Here is a 22,425-nt window from a genome sequence, read left to right as displayed (position 1 = left end):
TATATAATATATAATATAGTTTGTGAGTTTGAGACCAGTGTGGGTTACATAGTGAGTTCCAGATCAGTCTCAAATACATAGTGAGACCCTATCTCAAAAAACTGGAGGCAGGGGGAAAAGAAGAGCAGAAGTTAATTTTGATCCTAGAAATTAAAATGTCCTCTTACCTGGGGACATTCACACACACACACACACACACACGCATTTTTAAATATATTGTCTGTTTAATCTCCTGATCTGACCTTGTTAGCATGGTGAATATGAATGGGTTAAATAAAGTTAGCTGTGAATTGGTAATTCTTGAAGATGGAGGATGAGTACATGTGGAGTCAATATACTGTTTTCACCTTTGGCCTTCCTTTGAACTTTTCCGTAATAATCTCCATTGTAAGAGCTGAGGAATAATTGATTAGCTTGCATAATAATGATTTGACAATGATGCCTCAAGGCTCAGTCATCGACTGATGCACGGAGAATAATGGAAACATGGAACATTAATGTCAGTCTATTTCATGTTATAAAATTCCGCATAAATTTCTTACAACAGAAGATAATTTACCTGTCAGCAGGACATATTCCGAGAACATAGAAATTAATCAGAAAACTAAATACTAATATCCACATTGTCATTGTACTAGAAGTAAAACAAAGAAAACCCTATTCTCTATTTGTTTTACAAAATTTATTGTATCAAACACTCTTGTATTTCTTTTGTAACCTATTAATTTAGTGCTATTTCCTTGTTTGAATCGCTTCTTTGGCTAAGATCAAGTGTATTTCCTTCTTTGTTCTTCTAAAGTAGTATTCATTGAAGATTTTAATTTTTCTTGGGATGCAGTTGCTAAGTAAAATAATTCTATTTAACAAAATAATTAGTTTCATATAATATGTTGCTTTTCTATTCTTTTAGGCAAACCCAGGTATTTTCTATTAATGATAGATGCTTATACATTCTTGATTCACTTTATTTAGTAAAATACACTCTAAACACGCTAAACAAAATTTGTAACATAGCAAAAATTATTTAACATGTCACTTTTGCTCCAAAGGGAAAACAACTTAGATCATCATTAGCTATTGTAAATAATTTTATCAAACTGTATAATTGTTGTCAATTTGGAGGGCAAAAAGTATGCAGTTTCACTTTTCAGTGATGTTAAGAATTACATGATGTGTACAGTTGCTGTGCCAGTTTGGGTGAAGTTTCGCCTTCACTGGCTTTTGGATCTCTACACCATCCCCCTGCATCAGTGAAGCACATTTCCAGGTTTGTGTGGGTGTGCAGGTGGTCATGGAGGCATGGCCATGGTGTCTACGTCCTGTGCCTGGCCCTTTCCTCTCTAGAGTTCTTCTCCTGCTCGGCTTCCCAGCTGCCAAGGTGCAGCGTTACTCTATGTGCCCTTCTGCCATATTGACTGTGTCTTCGAGCCAGCCAATCATGGACTGGAACTGTGAGTGAATTTCACAGAATTTCTCCCTTAAATTGGGATTATTGTGTATGGTGTCTCAGTGACAAGAAATCTGACTAGCATGGAGAGAGAAATGGGGTGACTTTACCTGACTCTGTGCTTTAGAAGCCTTTTGAATTGGTTTGTAGGAGGAATTTGGAAAAGTTCTAGGATGCAGGTTAGAGAAGCCCTGAAGTGCTAAAGTGATATAACCAGAGCCTGATGGGTAATTCTGGTCCAACCTCAGAAGACCAGAATGATGACAGAAATATGGGCTTCGTAAAGGCCAACATCAGGATGTTTCAGTTAGGAGCAAGATTCCATTGAATACTGGGAGAAAATATGTCTACATTTTACCCATGTCCTAAGACTGTGGGATTCTGAGAGGCAGGTAATGGACTAATTAATCTGGTGTAGAAAAATCTTAATGTGGCCACATGTTGAGGCTGTGATATGGAGATTGCTGGCTGCTTCTGGCTCCGCCTCCAATGTGAATCAGAAACAACAAGCAGGTGTGAAAAATTTGGCTTTCACCAGAAAGCAAGCACCTACAAAGTTGGTGACAAGGAGAGCATGTTTTCTGTGGGGGGAAAAAAAGTATTTAGAAGAAGCCAAGCACTTGGTATCCAGACAGTAGGAATGATAGCTTGAAGTTATTTCATGGAATTGTTGATGCCACCTAGTATAGGCTTAGGGGAATGAAAGGGTAAACTCCTTTGAAAGGCTTTGAAAAGAGAGCCCCTACTCATGCAAGGCTACCTAGAAAATGGTTTCACTGAGATCAGCCACACTGTCACTCGGAAGCCTCTGCAAGGCATGTGGTCCACGGGTGCCAGGCTATTGCTCAAGGCAGTGGCAGACCTTGGCATCATCCATGTGGTCCTGGTTTTCCATGCATGCGAAATACACTTGAGGGGTTGTGTCCACTTCCATCCAGATTTCAGAAGAAAACCTGGGAGATCAGGCCAAAGTATGTGATTTGTACTTGAACTTTTTAAAAATGCCTGCATTTTTGAGGCTGTGGTGCAGGGATTATTGTGTTTGCAGTTGTTCAGAACACAGATGTATTATGTGGAATTATGCTGATGGCTTTATTTTGAGATTAAATGTGGTTTAAGAAGACATGCTGGGATGGCAGGTTGGAAGAGGGTGGGATATAGCAATAAAGGTGAAATTTCAATTTAATTGGTTTGGGAACCCACGCCAGGGATTGTGAAAATACATTTCTAGCTATTCTGGGTAGGTCAGGTCGATATAGCTTTGGGGTCTGCATCTGAACCTTTGACCCTTCTTGACTAGGGAATCTTCCCCGGCTCTGCTTCCTGGATGTTATAAACTAAGCAGGTTTGCTGTCACGCTCTTTCATTATGATCTCTTCATCTTAGAATCAGCTAATCATGGACGAGTTCTGTGAACAAATTAAATTTCTCCTCTAAATTGTGTATGTTGGATATTGTATCTTCTTGTAGTCCGCAGGATCGGGCAAAAGAATATATTAAATACAGGACACATAACTAATAAGGTTATTTTATGATAATTTACCAGAGAGTCAAATGCAAAGGAGTGCAAGAGATTAACTGCACACTAGAAGCCCCAGACATTCAACTGAGGGCCCGGATCCCAGAAGTTTCCCACGCAAGTCCAACTAAAGGCTTAGAGCCCAAGGTAATGTCCAGCAAGTGACCATGAGAAGGCAATGTCTCGTGCTTGTCTGTATTGAGGATCTGCACTTGGAAGGCACAAAGGCCAGTAGTGAAGCCAGAAAATTTGTGCTTGTGAGATGAAGTATCCCCATTGGAGCCAGGAAGTGATGCTCACAGTAAAGATCAGAGCTCCCCTGGTGAAAGCAGCAGCCATACCCAGCGACATCAAGGTCCTGAGCTTCTGCTCTGATGAGAACAGCCTCATTCACATCCGGAAAACCATCCACAGCAAGCTTTTCCTAGAAAATCAACAGACCACAATCTTCTCCCCAGTTCTCTTTTTATGGGTATCCGTAATGATCTTCACGTGGATCCTCTACACCCACACCACGCTGATACAGTTCAGCGGGGCCTTAGAACTTGACCATTGGTTAATCCACCACATGTCTCAAGGATGGAAACACTGACTAAATACAGTCGCATTAGTTTTTTTCCTAATGTGAATGTTCACAGCCTTTACCTTTTTTTGTTTCCTTTTGGATTATTTGCCATTTCCATTGCTTTATAGGACTTAGTGGTGCTTAATATCCTCAGATATGTGCCCAACTTTTATCCTAGATTGATGTTCTTTTTTAAATGTCTTTTTTTGTTATTTAATTTTTAATTTGATGTATTCTCTTTTAATTTGATGTACTGATGGGAATTTAAAGCACCAGACATCTATTAGATGCCATTAATCTCAGTCTACAAATTCTTAAGATGTGGGCAAAGTATAGATAAAGTTTCTGCCATAGTATGGAATGCATGGCCTTTAGCCCATCTGGAGGTTCTGTTCCCAACAAAAATTCCTGAGCCTAGGTTTTACTATTGTAATTCTGTCAGCATTCTTGTCTGTTCAGCTTTGACTAGTATCACCCATCAAGTTCAGTTTAGTGCATTTTAGGAATTATCTGGCCAGCATTCCCAGTCCTCCTCCTGCAAACCTTTTCCAATGGTTTCTAGACCACATAGTCAGGTCATCACAATGATGACTCTACTTCTCATAGGAAAGTCTGTTTTTAGTCACTTTACTTTCTGCTGAAACTTAATGCCCAGCACCTAGAACTTAGGAGGAGAGGCTTATTTATGTTTACAGTGTACAAATGGTCAGCTGGCTCCAATGGAAAAATGGCATGGTGAAAAAGCCTCACAGAGGCTACTCTGCCTCACAGAGGAAGGCTACTCTGGAATGTCAAGGCGCTGGGCTGGCAAAACACCTACGGGATGAGTGAAGCACACTTCTAGGGGTGTCTGGGTGGATCCTGGAGACCTGACCTGGGGTATTGTGCCTGATCTCTGGCCCCTTCCTCTGTGTTCCCTGGCTCTGCTTCCAGGCTTCCCTGAACTGAGCAGCTACTGCGCCACACTCTTCAGCCTTGGGTTCAGCTGAACATGGACTGACAAATCATGAGCCAAATATGCTTTTCCTCTTTTAAGTTGTGAATGTTAGGATTTTGTCCAGCAGCTGTAAAGCTAATAATACTTTCTTTAGGTTGATCTTACATGGGAATCCATGGGTTACATGAATCTAGACTTGAGAAATTTTTACATATTTTTATTTAAGCTTTCTGCCTTTTGTTCCTCTGAGACTTTCATTATATACATAATCACTCTTTGAATGGTTCCCATTGGTCTTACGTGCTTTCTTTATACTTTCCCCTTTTACTTTCTTTTGGTTCCTCAATTGGCTAATTTCAAATGGACTATCTTCATGTTCACTTTTTGTTTATTCTTCATCATCAAATTCATTGTTTAGGCTATCTAAAGAAATTTTTAGTTCCTGTCAATATATTCTTCAGGTCCCAGATATCTCTTTGGTGCTTTTTAGTTTTTATTTCTTTATTAAGCATCTCATTTTAGTTATGCATTCCTTTACCAATTTTATTTGCTGTTATACTTATGTTTACTTACATCTCTTTGAGCTTCTTTAGGATGATTATTTTGAATTACTTGTGAGAAAATATGTAGATATCCAATTCTTTGGAGTTGGTTATGAGGGCTTTGTAGTTTATTTTATTGGTATCACATTTACCAGATGATGTGTGGTCTGTAACATTTGCCTCGATGTATGCACATTGGAAGGAGATAATATCTGCCATATTCATTACAGACTGTCTTTCTTAGATAACGGTATTCTCCTGTCACATTCGTGCACGGATGAAATTGTTTCTGGGATTATAGTTGAATAGAATTGAAGCCAGATCATGTTGCTACTGCTGGGTCTACGGTAGAATTAAGGGGTGGTGGGCCTATTAATATGGACAGATACAGATAGTGACTGCTCCCTGCCATTAGGGAACTACCTCCTGGACTTGGTCAGTAAGCCTGGCCTAAGAAAAAGGGCTCGCTTGAAGCTTGACAGTTGGGTCAACAGATAGTATGTGTGACTAGGTGGGCATGGGGATATAGCTCCTGCTATTTCACTAGACAAGCAGAACTAGCTTTGACCCATGGCACACAGGAGTTGGAATTAAGTATTAGGGAGGTACGGGATCCAAATCTGAGACCAGTAACTGTGGACCTGCCTCCAAGGATATGGATGGCTGTGCTTCCTGCCAGTTTTTTTTACAGAAAATGCTGAGCTCAGATGACAATTGAGTATGGTTGGGACTGGATCACAGGACCTTTTTAGGGTTCATGTGAGAAACTGCATCACCATGCCAGCCTGTGGAGGCATAAGGACTGTTTCCTGCTTGGCCCTGGCATAAGAATAAATGCTAACAGATGGTAGTTAAAGCCAAGTCACAGAAATGCTTTTAGATCTGTTGTCAGAGTCTGGCAGGCCTGCTTCTATGCCATGGATGAATGTGTCCACTGTTGAGTCGTGGGAAGATGAGGTTGTTCCCAGACTACAGCAGAAAGAGGCTGGCCCTAGGTTAAAGGCCAAATGAATGTCTTCAGTGAAGACCAATGACAAACCTGTTACGTGAAGCATGGGGAGATGTGCCTTTTCCAAGTGTATTAATGTCTACCCTTAGTGACAGGACCTAGGCCAAATGAGATTGTAGCCAGGTCTGTAGGGGTAAGAGTACTATTTATAGGCCCTGGGCTGGGACCATAGTAGGCAAGCTTCCCACGTGGAAGTAAGTCTGCCTTCTCAGAAAAGCTATCCTTGTTTTTGTGTTTTTGTTTTTTGTGTGTTTTTTGTTTTGTTTTGTTTTGTACCAGGGATTGAACTATCCTTGCTCTTTGGCTCTACTGGTATTTTGTAACATCTTAGGTGGATCTCAAAGCTTCTATAGAGGAACGTTGTCCATGGGTGGCTGCCAAATTAGTCACAGAGGTATGCAAGTAAGCAATTACCTACTCTCTCATCTTGCTGATGTCATTCTTCCAATAGTCAGTTGAATTCTCTATAGTAGGAGTGAATAATCTGCAAAGTAAATTAATAATCTAATTCTTTTTTATGATATCAGAAATAAATAAAAACACTTAGAAATACTTTTTTTAAAAAATGTAATAGTTGTGCACTAAAACCTTCAAAAGATTCTTGTAAGAAAGAAGCAGATTTAAGTAAATGGATTCTACATGATTATGTATAGGAAAATTAATATCATGAATAATGAACTCCCAAATTGACATACAAATTCAGTGTAATCCTTATCAAATTTACAGTTGCATTTTGTTCAGAAGTAAATAGTCACTGAGCAATTCATTTTCAAATTCTCCCTACTCATCCAGAGTAGCTGTCTGTCATCTCTCTTTTCCTCCTCCTTCCCCAGCTTCAAATAAATTGTCTCTTTTTATTTTAAAGAAAAAGTAAATAGTCACTATACAATATATATATTGGGATGCAAGCACCTTCAATACCCAAACAGAAAGAACAAAGTTAGATGATACACACATCCTGATTTCAGAAGTACAACAAAACTGTAAAAATTGGGACCCTACAGTACTGTAATAAGAATAGATCCATAGAGAAATAAAATAGAATAAGCATCAGGAAATAAGCACATCTACCCATATTCAATGGAATCTTGACAACGCTATCAGGACTATTTAATGAGAAACAATATATTTTTCCAATAAAAAAATGTAGTAGAACTTGACATCCACACAAAAAATAATGAGGACCCTGCCTTCTACCACACCCAAAATACAGCTCAAAATGGATCAAAGACCATGATAAAAGATAAATGAAATTATAAGACACTGCACTACAAATTCTTGGAAGCAAATAGACATAAATCTGTGAGTCTGGATTAGGCAACCTTTCCTTAAAACAGTAAAGCAGAAATAACTTTAGGAAAAAAGTACATACAATCAACTCCATCAAAATGTAAACTTTTTCATTGTCAAAGAACTCTTATCAAAATAACAAAAAGATAGCATGTAGAATGGGAGCAAATACTTGCAAGCCATCTAGTTGTTTATTGACTGGTAGTTAAGGTGTATAAAAAATTATTCCAGTTCAGTAATGGAAAGACAGTCACCCAGTTTAAATATAGGCAAAAGTTATGAATAGATATTTCTTCAGAGGAGATGTACAAATGGCCAGTCTGCACCTAAAAATATCCACAACACTATCAGTCATTAGCAAAATACCAATCCAATCAAAACCAAAAGAAGATACCACTGTGCACCTGCAAAGGTAGTTATAATAAACAAGACAGATGATTATAAATGCTAGTGCATGCATGAAGAAATGCGAACCATCAGAATGTGAAACCATACAGACATGGTTGTAAACAGTTTTTTGAAAAGTTAAATGTGGAGTTTCCATACAATTCAGCTGTCTTTCAGCCATATATCTAAGACAACTAAAAATATATGCACTCAAAAATCTGTATATGAATGTTTATGTTCATTCCATATAACAGTCCAAAAGTAAAAACAATCCATATTTCCTCATCTTCTAGTGGGCAAACACACTGGGTACACTTACACATGGCATGTTATCCACACATGATGAGGAGAACTGAAGTTCTGTTACATGTGTTACCTCGTGGATGAGACTGGAGTCATTATTGCTAAAGTCACTGAAGCTGGACCCCAAAAGCCACATGTAATCTCATTTATGTGAAATATTCATAAGAAAATTCACAGAGAGAATTATTTCATGCTTGCTAGGTAATCAGAGAATGAAGGACAGGCAAATAATTGATAAGTATGAATTGATAGACATGTCTGCAATTAGGGCATGGTGATGGTTATACAACACAGTAAAAAGCCACTAAAATTTTAAATGGTGACTTTTATATGATATAAATTAAATCTCAAAATTAGAAGATAAGGAAAAAGCTAAAAATCCATTATCTAAGTATACTTTACCATAAAACAAAAATGAGCATCAATTCAGTTCCAAAGAAAGCAAATAAAGTAGAATTGAATAATAGTGAGACTGGAAAGTACCGATATAAATGAACATGAGAAAAAAGATACATGAAAAATTACTTTGCAAAAATATAATGAAGTTAATACAATCTATAATCTTGAAAGAAAAAAACATATTACCAAAGTCAGAAGTGAATAACAGAATATTGCTTTGAATCTTACAGAATTTCAAAAGATAATGATTGTATTCATGCTAATTGGACAATATAGATAAGATAGAAAAGTTCCCAGAAAATAGTTTTGCAGAGTTACGTAAGTTTAAACAGAATAACTGGATAATTTTAATGCTTTTAAATATATTGAAACTGATTTATAACATCGCCCCCACCAGATGCTACCATAACAAATGGTCTCATTGATGAATACTCCCAACTATCATGGAAAAGATGATACCAATTTATATATACTTATGCAAAAAATACAATATGAAAGTATTGTACTCATTGATGGACCAAAACAGCTTTGATAGAGGTTAATCTCTTGTATCTGAGATTCTTGGAGCAGAAATGTTTAGATTCCAGAGCTTTTAGGATTATAGAATGTTTGCATAGATGTTATCATCTGCATAATCCTCATCTGAAAATCTGAAATCTGACATGGTCTGCAATCATCATGTTAGCATTCAAAAATCTTTGTACTGTGGAATATGACACATTTTACCAAGACTGGGAAAAGACATTGTGAAAAAAAAAAAAAAAAAAAAAAAAAACAAAAAAAAACTCTTTCCTCTAATCCTGTAGAGCATAATCCCCTTCCACCTTCAGTAAATGTACACCTTTGCTACCTTTTCTGTGTGTCTTGTCTAATTTTCTGTCCAAGACATCAAAAACCTAGAATGAAACATGTGCATGTAATAAATATCAGAAACTTCAATTCAGCAATAAGGTTATAGAGTGAACACTGTTGATATACGCTAAAAATATAAGATTTACCTAAAGTTTGAAAACTAATCAGTGTGAATCAGACCATTTAAAAAAAGGGAAAAGTACCATGTTATTCTCATAAGTAGAAATAAAGAAGATAGATGATAAAAGCCAACGTTTAGTCATTTTGCTTTCTCTAAAAGAATCTAGCAGGTCAGGTGCATCTACAAAATTATTTACAGAAATTAGTTATTAGTCTTCCTAATGGTGAAATACTGAAAGCCTTCTAAAGGATGGAATGGAACAAAAAAAATTTTTTTTTGTACTGGGGATCGAACTTGGGTCATTGCATTTGTGGGGCAGGTGGTGGAACCACTGAGCTAAATCCCCAGCCGCTATCACCTTTTCTAATCAACATTTCTACTGGCTATCCTAGGCAACACAGTATGGGAAAATGGCAAAAGAACTGATCTGGGGGAAATAAAACTATGTATTCAGAGAACACAGCGGTAATATAAATATTTTAAATTTTCTGAAAAGAGACAACTTCCTAAAAAAATTTGTCATTGATTTCTATTCCAAAAATATAAAAATCACTGAAAGAAATAAAAATTGTAATGCCATCTACCTAATTTTTGGAAGATACATACATACAATGGAAAACTAACATTATAAAAATGTCACTTCTCCCCCAAATTATTTATACTTCCCTTGAAATCTAAAATATTTTTATTGGTCAAAACTGATAAGCTGATTTGAAATTTTATCCGCGCAAATAACCAAAAAGTGCCAAAGAAATATCAAAATATGAAGTCAAAAGGCCTGAGTACTAAATACATCTGTTACTTAAGAATTATCATATTGGGTTTCTAACACAAGAATGTACCACAAGCCTCCTGGGACAGAAAAGTATTTTGTAAAAAGTGACACTGTTGATTTATGACAGATGTCGCTTCAGTGCGGTGACAAAAGCACTGGTAAACCGGATAGGCGATGGGTGGGACGGTCTTGCCCCAAGATGTTCTGCAAATGTCTTATGTTGTACAGCAAAGGGGAATTAAGGCTGTAAACAGAATCATCAAGGCTGTCAGTCAGCTGACCTTCACAGGCAGAGACTCTCCCGAATCACCTCTGAAAGCGCGACAGCCTGAAAGGCAGCAGAGGGAAGAGAAGATTAAAGTCAGAAGGTGCAGTTACAGGAGGGAACTGTGAGGCAGGAGACCTCAGCCCGCTGTGGCAGCCTTTGAAAAAGCATCCTCTGTCAGGCAAGGCATGGAGACAAGGAAGAGAAAGAACGGCTCATCCTGAGAGCCTCAGGAGGACCCAGCCCTGCCGGCCCCATCTCAGCTGGGTGACACGGTGGCGGGCGTCTAATTTAAACACTTACACGATAATAAACTTGTGCTATTTTGCCATCAAGTTTGTGATAATTGGTTAAGTAAGCAATGTAAAATTAAAATAAGTTCCAATTTAGGAAAACATGAACCTCATTCCCTGACTTGACAACATATATAAAAATCAATCCCAGATGACTGCCTGTTTAGATGATAAAAAGGAAATAAATGAATATATAAGCAAGCTTCTACAGGAAGCAGAGTGAGATATCTTCATGACCTTGGGGTAGGCGAAATACACACAAAGCATAGATGAAACAAAAATTAAAAATAGAATTCTAGTTTTTAATAAAGTACACAAAATGAAGTAAAAATAAACAGCACAAGTGCTGCTTTCTTAATGGTGAGAGACATCAACAGAAAGGTAAAAATATAAGTGATGGCATGGGAAAACATTTCTCATATAGGATATATAAACAACATATAATATGTAAATATATTCATACCCCAATTATATAAAGAAATAAAAATTTAAAATAATGTTAAAGACTCCATGGGCATTTCGTCCAAGAGCCTACTTTTCCATAGCAGTAAGAATGGATGTAGAGCAAATGGATACAGGGTGACTATAATGCATATATGACAGAAGAAATCAGACAGGACAAAGTAAATACTGTGTGATGATATAATATTCAAAACCAAGTCAAATTAGTCTACAGTGTTGGAAGCCCAGAGGGTGGCTGTCCATGGTGGAAAGTCACAACTGTGAAGGGCACAAGGAGAAGCCTCTCTGGGTCAGTTTCTGTTTGTCGATCAGGGTGGCAGTGATACAGTAGGTGTGTGGCTATATAATAAAAATTTGTGTAGATGAATAGAGGAATCCCCCTTTATGCATGGGTTCATTTTTCACAGTTTCAGTTACCATAGTCAATGTGATTTGAAAATATTAAATGGAGAATTCCAGAAACATTCATGAGTCTTAAGTATACACTGTTCCAAGCAGTAATGAAATCTTCTGTTCCTCCAGGGGTATCAGTTTCCATTTCCCCAGCGTATCCATATTGTATATGATACCTTCTCATTATTCATTTAGGAATTGTGTCCATTGTTTCATCAACTGTGGTGGTACCACAGTGCTTCTGTTCAGGTAGCCTTAATTTGCTTAATGATGGCCTCAAACTACCAAAGTAGTGATTCTAGCAATATTACTACAGTATAATATTTTCATTGTTCTATTCACTGATTGTTAGTCTCTTACTTTGCTGAATTTATATGTTAGATTTCATTTTATTCACAGGGCAACGACACAGTGCGTATAGGGTTTGGTGCTCATGCACAGTTTTATGCTCCTGCTGGAGGTCTTGGAATTCATTCTCCATCAGTAAGGGATGAGTACATTTTCAGGAAAATGGATACACTTTAAAACCATAATGTTAAGTGAAATAAATCAGACACACAAGATTAAATATGATGTTATTCCTTTATATGAGAAACCCAAGTTATAAATAGCAACATATAAGGTAGACAATATGAAGTACAGAGAGAAATCTTTCACAAATTAGATCTAAAGATGGAGAAAGTGGGGTGGGAGGGGAAGGGGATGAATAAAGGAATGAAGATGTGTTATGTACATGTGTCAGCTGCGCACAAGGAGTGTAAACATCTTGTATTTGAATCGTGCACTGATACAGAATTTAAATGTGTATATTGTTCTTTGATGAATACATCAACCATTAACAAAAACAAACACATAGATGCTTTAGTACTTACAAAGAGTAAGCAGCTACTTTGGCTTACGTTGATTCATTAATTGATGTAGTAAAGTTATTACCATTGTGAGCCTATTTTCTTTTTCCATTTCTTATCGGTGTTTTAGAAGAGATCCCTTTTTGTTCCACTGCTTTAATACAATGTAAAAAAGACTAGTGTTTATGGTTTTTGCCGGTATCGAGGTATTTCTGAAGCCAAATAATGTACAGTTATAAATCTGTGTTGTACATTTCTAAATGCTTTTAAGTGTTCATAAATCTCCTTCAAGATTTCTGTGAAAGATATCTTCATCTTACACTCTAATTAAATTCACTTTTCCTCAAGTACCTGTAATCAGTATTTTTAAAAGTCATTCTGAATACATTTGATTCATCAACTTTAATTTATACCCACTAGTGCATTACTGCAATATTGTTCGCTACAATTTTACCACATGTCATGTATTTTACTATGTATTTATACAGTGTAGTATACATATGTGCATGTACAAACACATGTACGTGTGTATGGTGTATGTATGTTTATACTGTGTACAATATTTCCAAAACAGTTTAAACAGTCTTTTATCAGAATTTAAGTTTCAATACTATAGCCCTTTCTTTCTTCTAGGCACGGACTGAAAAAAGGCCTGTATGAACTTCAGAATGCAACTGTACATGTAAAAGAGAAATTAGTAGATACATATTTTTTAAAGTAGTTCAAAGTACATTAGGACCTCATTTACACTTGTATTCAGCATTTACACGTGTGTCCTATTTATTTCACTTAAGAACATGGTCTCCATGTGCGTCCATTTAGCTATAAATGTCTCTGGGTTTTCATTCTTTATGGCTGGGTAGTACTCCATTTCAGAAAAAATGCAAATCTTCTTTATCCAGTCACCAGCTGATGGGAAGTTTTAGCCACTATAAACATGGTTGCACATATATCACTGTGGTATGATGCTTTTAAATCTTTCAGGAAGATACCCAGTAGGGGGATTTCTGGGTCAAATGGGACCTCTAATCCTAGTTCTTTGCGGAATCTCCACACTGATTTCCACAGTGCTTGCAGCAGCCTATACTCCCACCAACAGTGGAGCAGAGTTCCTTTACCCCCCACAGCCTTGCCGGCATTTGTTATTGGTTGATTTTTTTATACCAGCCATTCTTTCTGGAGTGAGGTGGAATCTCAGTGTTGTTTTTATTTGCATCTCTCGAATGACCATGATGTTTAAGGGAAGGGAAAGTAGGGAGAAAGGGGTAGGGGAAAGGAAATGAGGAGAAAAAATATGAGAAAGGAAGGAAAAAATGGAAACAGTTGTTTTTGTTTTTGTTTTTGTAAATAGGGAGGGGGGTGGACAGGATGGACATGAGGGAAGAGGAATGGAGAAAAAAGAAAAACCAAGATAGATCATATAAAGGTGCAGATTCACAGTGATGACTGTGATCATAATGTATACCTAAAATGGAGCAATAAACTTAATTTTTAAAAGTAGTTCACATTTATCCGTAGCATCCTGATACATGACCCATGTTACTGTATATCTATACATTCTTCTCCCAGCAATTATTCTATGAAGCACCGAGGTGGAATTATTTTCTGTATCTTACAACCGAAAATAGCAAGAATTAGAGAAATTAAGCAGTTGTCTCAAGCTTAAAAAATGAAATTGGTTTTATACTCAAAAAAAGATGAAAATAAAAGCCGAGGCCTTGAGTTTCTAATCAAGTGCGTTCTTCAACTGTGCTGGGTTTCCGCTTTCTGGCCTTCTTATCCCACCCAGCTCACCCTTGCTGCTTTGTATACTCCTGGCATTTAAAATACAAGCCTACTGAAGAATATTTGAATATAAACAGTAAGACTATATAAGGAAGTTTCCAATAATATATAAGGAAGTTTTCTAAGTTTCTAAATTTTCAGATCCATGAACTTTAAATTTCCAGTGGGGTTTGCATGTGTGTCCTGCAGAGAGGTGAGCATACACTCAGAGGTTCATAGTCCAGCACCACCCGAACTGCCTACAAAAGAGGGCCGCATGGGGTCAGCAGGAGTGGGACATGGAGTTGAAAATTACTGCAACAAATTCAGTGTGCACTCCAGTACTTCTGCTAGAATCGACTAGTTCATGAAAGTCTCCAGCAGGCTATTTGGATTTTTGTATAATTAATTTTATTAGTGTATTTTAGATCTACATAATGATCCCATTCATCATAGACAATGTCTAACTGTACATAATACATCTAAATTCATCTTTTTCCCCAAAACCCTTCCCCCTTCAACCCCTTTGCCCCTTTTTATACAAAGGCTCTGTTTCCATGTTTTGCATTCTATTCTCATTTTTTGTCCTTTTCCCTAACTTGCCCCCTCCTTCTCTCCCTTATCCCTCTTCCCATTTGAACATCTTTTCCTGTCTCCCAATATCTATTGTACATTTTGATCTTTATTTACCCTTTGGTTCTTCACAGCAGAGAAACTGTGTGGTATTTCAACCTGTGTTTGTTTTATATCAGTTAAGAGTGTTATCTCAGAGCGTGTTGTTGTCTTTTATTTATTTATCACAGATAGGATTGAAGGAGAAGAAAGGATTCCCTTAATGGGACATTGAGGAATTTGCCTCAGACACAACTAAGCAGATTGCAAATGTCAGGTGTTGTTCTTGTCCCATTCAAAGTCTTTTCAGTATCATTTGTTTCTAATAACTACACTTCAAAATTCATATACTTCAAAATTTTCTTTATAATTTTTGGGGGTATTTTTGTTTTGTTTTGTATTTTGGTACCGGGGATCAGACTCAGGTCCTTGTGCTTGCGAGGCAGGCAGCAGAACCACTGAGCTAAATCTCTGGCCCATTCTTTATCATTTTTGAATTGTTTCTTTAATTCTGTGAGATATGCTGTTGGAATTTTGACTGGGATTGCATTAAGTCTGTATATCAATTTTGGAAGTATGACCATTTTAAGTATGTTGGTTCTTCCTACCCAAGTACAAGGGATATAGATTTCCATTTTCTGTTACCCTTTTTGATCTCATTTTTCAGAGTGCTGTAGTTTTCAGTAAAAGAGCCCTTTTACTTCCTTCCTTAGATTGATTCCTAGGTATTTCATTTTTTTAATGCTATTGTGAAAGGGGTTTTTTCTCTCATTTCTCTCTCAGAGAGTTTGTTATTTGTATACAGGAAGGCTATTGGTTTCTGAGCATTGACTGTATCCAGCTACACCATTGAATTTGGTTATCAAATCTAGGAGGCTTTTAGTGGAGTTTGGGGGATCTTCTACATAGAGTATCACATCATCCCCACATAATGATAATTTAACTTCTTCCTTTCCTATCCTTCCTCCTTTTATTTATTTCTCTTGTCTAATTGCTCTGGCTAGTGTTTCCAGACCTATATTGAACAAGAGTGGTAATAGTGGACATCTTTGTCTTGTTCATGATTTTAGAGGGAAAGCTTTCCTTTTTTGTCCATTTAGTATGAGGTTGACTGATGGTTTGTCATAGATGGTCTTTATCTTAACCTAATAAAAGCTATCTCTATGAAATTTTCTGTAGGGTTTTTATCCTAAATGGGTATTGGATCTTGTCAAATGCTTTTTCTGCGCCTGTTGAGATGATTATATGGTTTTTGCCCTTGGTTCTGTTAATACAGTGTATCACTTATTGGTGTTGAACCATCAACACTGTTTGATTTTGTGTTGATGGTTGAGCCATCCCTGCTTCCCTGGGATTAATCCAAATTGGTAATGGTGTGCAACCTTCTTGAGGATGTGCTGCATTGTTTGCTAGTATGTTAGTGAGGGTTTTTGCAATTTATATTCATTAGGAAGATTGATCTGTAGTTTTCTTTTTTGGTTGGATACTTCTCTGGTTTTGAAAGCAGGGTAATGCTTGCTTCTAGGAATGAATTAGGGAGTATTTCTTTCCTTTCAATTTCATGAAAGAGTTTGAGGAGTAGTAGCAGAAGAAGAGTTTCTCTTAATTTCTTGTAAAATTGAGCAGTGAATCCCTCAGAGGTTGCTGGGCTTTTCTTTTTTGGTAGGTTTTTTATTACATCTTCAATTTCATTTGCTGATGTTGGTTTAGTTAGAATGTTTACATGTCCTTAATTCAATTTGCTATCATATGTATCTATTTCTTTTGAAATCATTCTAAAATTTTAAAAAGTTCTCCATGTAGATAGGAAAATCTAAACATTTTTTAGAGTGATGAGGGGAGAAGAAACTAGAAGGCATTCTGATTGGTATTCCTTTCCTTCTTTCTCTGAATTTGATTTCTACTAAGGCCTGTGATTTTTCTCTTCTAAACATATCATGACTGCAGATCGACTCCATTTCTCACAGGGGCATATCCTATGTGTTTCCATGGGTCCCTATTTCCACCCTTGCTTTGCTCAAATAGATTGACATAACCATTATTCCCTGTCAAAAAGATCCGAAAGTTTGATAGGACACTTGTTCCAATGATGTGGCTATGCAAAGTAAGTCACTGTCATGTATTGTTATTAGAAGTGAATGAAAATCTTAATCCTGTAGGGCAACTACTGGCTGTACCTATCAAAATTTCTTATAGCACATTTTAATCCCAAAAGTCGTTCATAAGAATCTGTCCTAAAGAGATTTTAGCCAAAAGCAATATGCAAATATTCATGTAGCACCCTGGGAATGGAACAACCTTACCATCACAAGATGGAAAGCCACCTGCATGGTCATCAACAAGGAACTTGATAAATAACTGTGATTCACTTGCAGTTTGCAGTACTGTAAGAGAAATCGGGCATAGTTCTTCAGACTATCTCTGGGATATATTAGGTATAAAATATGTTAGGAAAAAAATGTAAAGTATACTACCCTTTATTCAAAGAAAATCAGAAATAGGGTTGTATCATTTCTGATATATTTTGAATAGAAAACACATCATCAAACAAATAAAAATCATTACCTGAAGGGGAAGAGGGCAAACAGAGTGAGGTATTTTTTTAATGTTTGAATTTGGATACATATAATTACCCTTCTTTGAAGCAAAAGTAAATAAAAAGCAGTGTTAAAATCTAAAGCAAGATGAAACAAGTGAACCTGTGTATCAAATTGGACATGTAACTAATGAGTTAAAGTGACATAAAAACAAAAGTGATGTGACTGCAATGGGGTGTATCCTTTGGAGAAAATGAGTGGTAATAACACAGAAAGTGGTTTTAAGCAGTCATTTTTGATGGTTATATGGGCATTTTTTACTCTGATAATATTAGGTGTGCAATATCAAATACAGCAGAAAGCAATTATGTTAATGCTATGATTCCAGAATTGTCGTCATGGGAGAAAGAAAATACAAATGAAAGATGGATGAAGGAAAAAGCCTGTGATCTTACATTCCAATTAAAATGGACTCAAGATATACTGCTTCTTTAAAAGAAAGCTCTGTCCGTATAAGACACAGAAATGATGACTCACCGGTACCACAGCTACCTAAGTAACAATATAGATGAGTTAATAAAGTGACATAAAAACAAAAGTGATGTGACTGCAATGGGGTGTATCCTTTGGAGAAAATGAGTGGTAATAACACAGAAAGTGGTTTTAAGCAGTCATTTTTGATGGTTATATGGGCATTTTTTACTCTGATAATATTAGGTGTGCAATATCAAATACAGCAGAAAGCAATTATGTTAATGCTATGATTCCAGAATTGTCGTCATGGGAGAAAGAAAATACAAATGAAAGATGGATGAAGGAAAAAGCCTGTGATCTTACATTCCAATTAAAATGGACTCAAGATATACTGCTTCTTTAAAAGAAAGCTCTGTCCGTATAAGACACAGAAATGATGACTCACCGGTACCACAGCTACCTAAGTAACAATATCCAAATATTATTTCTTATACAGGATTTCGTCTGTTAAAGCAATGACCAACTCCATATCAGACAAAGTAAACGTGCATGCCGAGCCAGAAGCACCTCAGCATACCTGAAAGCAAGGAGAGTATGACAGACTACTAGTCGAGGAGTCTCCCGTGGCCCAAAGGTAGAAGTTTTTTTATTTTTTTCTTCTGTTCATGTTTGCCGTACACGGTGTTTACGTTCACCTTGGGGATTGGGTATACGTACGTAATACAGCTTCCTCTTCGAGTCCTTGTCCTACCCCACTCCTTTCCTTTACCTCTAATCCTCCTTTCTTCATTTTTATTCTTATTATCCTTAGTTTATGTTTGACAGACAGTATAATGTTTGCATCCATTGCAGTTACTAAGTTTCTGTACGTGGCATATCTTCATCCTACTTACTCCCCCTCCCCTTCTACCCTTACCCTTGGTCTTTAGGGCCCCTGCCCATTTGCATAAAGTCTGTCTCCTTCACTCTTCCTCCACGTGTACCTTGCGTTTCTCAGATGAGAGGTGCCATCTGATGTTTATTCTCGTGTGATTTACTTCACTCAGCAGACCTTCAAGATGCATCCATTTTCCTACAAATGCCTGAGATTTGTCCCTCTTTATCCCAAGTAGCATTCTGTTATGTCCAGATACCACCTTTTATTCACCCATTCACCTGTTGATAGGTCTGCTTGCTGCTTCCAGGATTTATCTATTATGAATTTTGCTCCTATAAAAAGACATGCATGTATCAGTGTAATATGATGGCTTTAGCACTTTGGGGAAGTTACCTAGACGAATTTCTCAGATGAGAGGTGCCATCTGATGTTTATTCTCGTGTGATTTACTTCACTCAACAGACCTTCCAGATGCATCCATTTTCCTACAAATGCCTGAGATTTGTCCCTCTTTATCCCAAGCAGCATTCTGTTATGTCCAGATACCACCTTTTATTCACCCATTCATGTGTTGATAGGTCTGCTTGCTGCTTCCAGGATTTATCTATTCTGAATTTTGCTCATAAAAAAGACATGCATGTATCAGTGTAATATGATGGCTTTAGCACTTTGGGGAAGTTACCTAGACGTGAATAGCTCGGTCATAGGGAATCTCTAAGTTTAGTTCTTTGTGAAATCTCCACACAGATGTTCATGATGGTCCTCCAAGCATACATTCCCATGAACAACGGAGAGTTTTCTTTTGACCTAAACCAAGCCAGCATTTGTTAGTCCTTGACTTCTTGATGACTGCCGTCCTTTCTGACGTAAGACGGAAGCTTAGTGTTGCTTTAATTTGCATTCCTGTAATGGCCAGAGATATCAAATCGTTTTTCATATATTTTAACGGAGAGTTGACCTAAACCAAGCCAGCATTTGTTAGTCCTTGACTTCTTGATGACTGCCGTCCTTTCTGACGTAAGACGGAAGCTTAGTGTTGCTTTAATTTGCATTCCTGTAATGGCCAGAGATATCAGATATCAAAATCCTTTCTGACGTAAGACGGAAGCTTAGTGTTGCTTTAATTTGCATTCCTGTAATGGCCAGAGATATCAAATCGTTTTTCATATATTTTTGGGACACTTATCCTTAGTTTTTGGAGAAGTGTTTGTTTACTTCACTTTGTTGGGTGGTGGGTACCAGGGAATCGAACTTGGGACCTTGGGCTTTTGAGGCAGGCGGCGGCACACTGAGCTAAATCCCCAGCCCCCACATGCCTGTTTCTTAAATGGGTCATTTATTTCAGGTGGTCTAAGGGGTTTGTTTTTAGTTTCTTACATATATTCTAGATAATAGTTCTCTGAGGAATACCTGGCAAATATTTTTATCATTCTGTAGGTTGTCTCTTCTACTCATTTATTCCTTTACTGTGCAGCAACTTTTTAATTTGATATAATCCCAGTTTTTATTCTTGCTGTTATTTCCTGTGCAGTTGGCATTGTTTAAAAAAATTCCTTCCTACACCCACGTTTGCAAGTGTTTTACCTATTTTGTCCTCCAGCACGTTCAGTGTTTCCATTTTACTGCTTAAATCTTTGATACAATTTTACTTTAATTTGGTATTTGGAGGGAGATCATGGGTCCTGCTTGAATCTTCTGCAGATAGCCAGTTTCCCAGCACCACTTTCTGAATAGGCTGTCTTTCCTCCACCTTACGCATGTTATCAAGGATCAGATAGCTAACTGTGTATAGCACCCACCTTCCATATCTTCCATTGGGCTGCACCGATTCAGAGGCCTGTTTTTGTGATAGCATCATTCCATTCATGCCTCCTCGCGCTTTGTCCGTCTTCTCCAAGGATGCTTTTGTTGTTCTGGTCTCTTCTGCTTACATGTAAGTCTTAGTCGTGTTGTATGCTGCTGGTATTCTCATTGGGGTTGTCTTGAGGAACAGTTTGGGGAGTATGGCCATTTTGAAAATACGATTCTGCCCATTGAGCAAGGATGTGTTCAATTCTCTTAGGTCCTCTTCAGTCCCCTTTCTCAGAGCTGTTCAGAGTATTCAGCACTTTCTTTGCAGAGATGGATCCATTCCTTGGCTAGTTTAATCCCTACGCATTTAAATTTCCTTGAGGGGGCCGGGGATTTAGCTCAGCGGTTCAGTGGCCTGCCTTGCAAGTGCAAGGACCCGAGTTCAATCGCCGGGACCAAATACATAAATAAATAAAAATAAAAATAAATAAATTTCCTTGAGACTACCATGAATGGTATTTTTATAATTTCTTTCTCACTGAGTTCGTTACTGGTGTACACAAATATTAATGATATTTGTGTGTTGAGTTTGTATCCTTGACATTGCTGAAATCGGTTATTAAGAGTTTGGCTTGTAGTTCTTCGGGTCTTCCACATAGAGTGTAATGTCACCTACAAATAAACATTTGAGCTGCGCTTTCATTTCTGTCTCGTGCCTGATTGCTGTGGCTATGTGGAATACTATGTTGACTAGAAATGGTGACAGTGGGCAACTTTAGACCAAATACATAAATAAATAAAAATAAAAATAAATAAATTTCCTTGAGGCTACCATGAATGGTATTTTTATAATTTCTTTCTCACTGAGTTCGTTACTGGTGTACACAAATATTAATGATATTTGTGTGTTGAGTTTGTATCCTTGACATTGCTGAAATCGGTTATTAAGAGTTTGGCTTGTAGTTCTTCGGGTCTTCCACATAGAGTGTAATGTCACCTACAAATAAACATTTGAGCTGCGCTTTCATTTCTGTCTCGTGCCTGATTGCTGTGGCTATGTGGAATACTATGTTGACTAGAAATGGTGACAGTGGGCAACTTTGTCTTGTTGCTTATTTCAGACAGAATGCTTTCAGTTTTTTCCCGGTGAATATGATGTTAGCCATTGGTTTTTCGTAAATAACCTTTATCACATTCAAGTATTGTACTTCTGTACATAGTTTCTTTAGGGCTCTTGTCGTGAAGGAGTGTTACACTGTGTCAAAATAGTTTTGTGCATCTATTGATACGTTCCTATGGTTTTGTATTTGCTTTTGTTTATGTGAACTATTACATTATTGATTTGTATGTGTGGAACCATCATTGCAACTTGAGCATAAAACATATTTAGTCGGGATATATGATCATTTCGTGGTGTGTTGCATTCTATTTGCTGATATCTTGCTGAAGTTTTGCATCTATTTCCACTAAGGAAATTGGTCTGTAGTTTTCTTTTTCACTTGGGTCTTTGTTTGGTTTGGGGATCAGAGTGATACTGGCTTCCATAAATGAGTTTGGAAGCACTCCATCTCTTTCAGTTTCTTGAGGAATTTGAGCGGGTATTGGGAGTACTGGAGATAAAACATCCTTAAAGATCATGTAAAATGCAGCAGTGAATCAAGTCCTGGGCTTATTATAGTTGGTAGGTTTTTTATTATTGTCTCTTTTGTTGCTTGATACTGGGTTTTTCAGAATTTTCCTGTCTTCTTGGATTAGCTTTAGTAATTTATATAAGTCTAGGAATCTGTATTTCATTGAGATTTTACAATTTGGTGAAATATAATTTTTATGGTAGTTACTATCTCGTAGATTTGATGGTGCCTGTTATGATTTCACCATTTTGAGTTCTAATTATATTGATCTCTTTTCTCTCTGATTGTAAGGTCTGCTAAGGGTTTCTCTGTTTATTCTTTTAAAGAACTAG

General features: G+C 37.2%; 1 long non-coding RNA gene across 7 annotated transcripts in view; it reads left to right on the top strand.

Annotated features, from left to right (window-relative positions):
• Nucleotides 1-22,425, top strand: part of LOC104873147 — a 241,450-nt gene that overhangs the window by 157,439 nt on the left and 61,586 nt on the right. For all 7 annotated transcript variants that reach the window (XR_004516367.1, XR_004516370.1, XR_004516366.1 and 4 more), the window contains one exon: nt 18,291-18,428. This is a non-coding gene — a long non-coding RNA (uncharacterized LOC104873147). The remainder of the gene's footprint in view (nt 1-18,290; nt 18,429-22,425) is intronic.

The sequence above is a fragment of the Fukomys damarensis genome, unplaced genomic scaffold, assembly GCF_012274545.1.
Source record: "Fukomys damarensis isolate Sample0158 unplaced genomic scaffold, DMR_v1.0_HiC HiC_scaffold_9, whole genome shotgun sequence".
NCBI classification, from domain to species: domain Eukaryota; kingdom Metazoa; phylum Chordata; class Mammalia; order Rodentia; family Bathyergidae; genus Fukomys; species Fukomys damarensis.
This window is presented reverse-complemented; position numbering and strand designations above follow the sequence as displayed.